Raw genomic sequence first — 3,877 nt, 5'->3', positions numbered from 1 at the left:
TCACTTAAGATTGCCAAGGAGATCAATGAATGCATTGATTGAGGAAGAGAAGAAAATGAACTTGATCCGAAGGATGCAACATCTCCTAAGCCCAATGAACTCCCCATTTCTGATCTTACCCATTCTCTTTAATTTCTGCCAATTACTTTTATGATCATCTTTCCCATTCCCACTTAAGATTCTACAATTTACTTTCCGTCATTTAATTTTCAGCTCTTTATTTCCAGCATTTACATTTTCTGTTATTTACTTTCCCGCCATTTAATTTCCTTTAACTCTCAAACCAAATTCTGCTTAGCTCAACTAGAACATTTCTCCAATTAAAGTTGCTTGACCAATCAATCCCTGTGGGATTCGACCTCACTCTTTTTTTAGTTATTACTTGACGACAAGTCGGTATACTTGCCGAGGGAGATTCGTTAAGAGACAAGTTTCGATGCATCAAGTTTATGGCGCCGTTGCCGGGGATTGATTTTTGTATCAACAATGATTAAATTGGTGGATAGCTAGATTGAACATTTTTCTTTTGTTTGATTCAGTTTCATCTGAGTAATTTACTTTCAGTTTTAGTTATTTCGTTCCCTTTACTTTTCACCCATTAGTGGTGTTACCTGCATTTTGTTTTAATATTTGGTTCACTGACCCACTAACTATTTGATATATTGCATCACTCACACTAACAGTATTTCTAACAGGAACACTTTCTGCATCTATTTCCTTGCTTGTGCCTTGTTGGTTGTATGACAGGGAGAAGAAGCGGGGCTTCAACTTCCTTTGATTCTGAACCTGAGAGGACCTTCCTTAGATTAAGGAGGGAAGTAAGAGGAAAATGAGTAGTTGGTGCGGAGGAAGAGGAAAAGTACTTTGAACCAAATATGGATGAGAACATGAAGAACCATCATGGAGAAGAAGCTCACAACCATGGCAGAGAAGGTCCAGTGCATCAGGCTGGACAAGAGAGAAGAGTTCTGGGTTCTTACATCAACCCAAATCCAGGAAACTGTGGAAGTAGCATCCAAAGGCCAACCATACATGCCAACAACTTTGAACTAAAGTCACAGCTCATCACCCTTGTTCAAAATAATTGTTCATTCAGAGGAAGTGTCCAAGAAGACCCCAATCAACATCTAACCACCTTCCTGAGGATATGCGATACTGTGAAGTCTAATGGTGTTCACCCTGACACCTATAGACTAAAGGACAAAGCATCTAAATGGCTGGAATCCTTTCCAAAGGAAAGTTTAGCAACCTGAGAAGACGTGGTAAACAAATTCTTGGCAAGATTCTATCCTCCTCAATGAATCAACAGGTTGAGAGCTGAGGTACAAACCTTCAGGCCGCAAGATGGTGAGACTCTATATGAAGCATGGGAGAGGTTTAAGGACCTGACAAGAAGATGCCCGCCAGATATGTTCAATGAATGGGTGCAGTTGCACATTTTCTATGAAGGCCTTTCGTATGAATCAAAGAAGGCAGTAGACCACTCATCCGGGGGATCTCTGAACAAGAAGAAGACCATTAAAGAAGCCATAGATGTCATTGAGACTGTAGCAGAGAATGACCACTTCTATGCTTCTGAAAGAGGCAACACTAGAGGAGTGATGGAGCTGAACAATGTGGATGCACTGCTAGCTCAAAACAAGCTTATTACCAAGAAGTTGGCTGATCTTACCAAAAAGATGGAAGGGAATCAAGTGGCACCAATCACCACCTCAGCAGCAGCTCAAGAAGGAGTGAATGAAGAAGCAGGGGGTGATCAGGAACAAGCCAACTACATTGGAAATTCACCTAGGCAGCACCATGACCCATACTCCAAAACATATAATCCCGGTTGGAGGAACCACCCAAATTTTGGGTGGGGAAACCAACAGGATCAAAGCCAAGATCAGAGACGCCACAACCCCAATAACAATGCAGCTCACCAACACTCCACACAGAGGTCTTATCAACACCCACCTAACAACACTTCTCAGCATCCATACCAAAGTCAAAATGGCCCTTCTCATCCTTCCAATCTCGACTCACCATCATCTGAAGATAGACTCTCAAGGATTGAAACTCTGCTTGAAGGCATATGCAAAGAGATCCAAGATAACAAGGTGTTCAAGGAGGAGGTGCGAGCCAATATTAAGAACCAGGGAGACACTATCAAGAGGCTGGATTTTTAAGTGGGATACCTTTCTGAGAAGATCCCTAAACCTACTGATAGCTTCCCAAGTGACATAGAGAAAAATCCGAGAGTTGAAGCAAAGAAGGTCAGATGGGAAGATTGTAAGATGGTTACTATAAGTGATAAGGAGACTGAGGAAGAGCCGAACAAACCATTAGAACAACCTGAAGATACATCAGCAGGAAGGCAAGAAGAGAATCATCAAGAAACCACAATCACACAGAAGGAGCTGCTGAGACTCTATGCACCCTTTTCCCAAATACTCAATGGTGGTGTAGAGAAGAGAATATACTCAAGGTTTCTTGACATGTTTGCATCTCTCCATGTAAACATACCATTCATCAAGGCCCTCCAACAAATGCCCTCATACATTAAGTATATGAAGAAGCTGCTAACCAGGAAAAGCTCACTCAAGGGAGGACAAACAATAGTGATGAATAAGGAGTGCAGTGCTCTCATTCAAAAAGAGTTGCCTACAAAAAGGAAGGACCCAGGGAGTTTTCACATCCCCTGTGCCATAGGAGAAACACTGATCGATAAGGGACTCTGTGACCTGGGAGCAAGCATCAACTTAATGCCTCTATCTCTAATGAAGAAGCTGCAGATCAATGAGTTGATGCCCACAGACGTAGTCATCAGGCTGGCTGACAAAACTCAAAAACAAGTAGTGGGAGTGGTTGAAAATGTGTTGTTAAAAGTGGGAAACTATTTTCTCCCCACAGATTTTGTCATATTGGAAATGGAAGAGAGTCCCATCCACCCAATCATATTGGGAAGACCATTTCTAGCTACAGCCAGAGCACTCATAGATGTGGAGCGAGGAGAGCTAATACTGAGGATACATGATGAACAACTCGCATTCAATGTCTTCAAACCCTCACAAGAAGCAGACCAGGAACACGAGAAATCAAGGGAAAATCACAACAAATCACTGGTGGAAGAAACAAGCACTGAAGCACAAAATGTACACCTGGGAATCCCCTTGGTTGATAAACAAAACAGCCAGAAAGTGTCACAGCTAAAGGAAGCTCAAGTGGAGCCAAAACCACCAGAATCATATGAGACCAGCAACAAAATATCCTTAGGAAAAGAGACTACAAAGAGCAGGATAACAGCAAAAGAAACAAAGAAGAAGGCACCAAGGAGATGGAGGAACAAGAAGATCCTTACAGAAGGTTTCTCTCTAGGGGATAAAGTGATCTCAGCTTACGTCCCAGATATCCCACCTCATCTCCCCACCATCCCATCTCAGCTACCCAAGGTTTTCACCATCAACAAAGTTCTCTCCCTAGAACATGTATAGATCCTTGATGAAGCCAATGGATATAGGTTTACTGCAAGAGGAGAAGATCTGAAGCACCATCAACCACCCTGACAAAAGGCAGAACGTCAAGCTAGTGACGCTAAAGAAGCGCTTTATGGGAGGCAACCCATGTTTTACACGCTTTTAAAATAGTTAATAAAACAAGGTTCATGAAATTCAAATCAACTTTGACATATCCTTAAATGCAACATATAGTGAAGAACAAGTTTGGTGTTCAAGGTACACTAAGAGAACATGAATGCAATTCATAGCATGTCACTCTTAGCACCTTGAACAAATCTTCTTACACCACAGTGCCACAAACTAAGTTTGGTGTCACCAATGTTGCATACATGGACATTTAGTTGGTTAGTTGATTTGCACTCATGAATCACAATTAGTAA

At 41.8% G+C, this 3,877-nt stretch overlaps 1 non-coding gene across 1 annotated transcript; it reads right to left on the bottom strand.

Moving 5' to 3' along the window:
* Window positions 1–1,307: 1,307 nt before the first annotated feature.
* LOC148544231 (small nucleolar RNA R71) lies at window positions 1,308–1,414 on the bottom strand. The gene has a single exon (XR_015901650.1). It is a non-coding gene; the product is annotated as a small nucleolar RNA R71 (small nucleolar RNA).
* Window positions 1,415–3,877: the final 2,463 nt, after the last annotated feature.

The sequence above is a fragment of the Arachis ipaensis genome, chromosome B9, assembly GCF_059453495.1.
Source record: "Arachis ipaensis isolate K30076 ecotype BB chromosome B9, ASM5945349v1, whole genome shotgun sequence".
Taxonomy (NCBI): domain Eukaryota; kingdom Viridiplantae; phylum Streptophyta; class Magnoliopsida; order Fabales; family Fabaceae; genus Arachis; species Arachis ipaensis.
The sequence above is the reverse complement of the archived record's forward strand: the minus strand, read 5'-3'. Positions and strand labels throughout refer to the sequence as shown.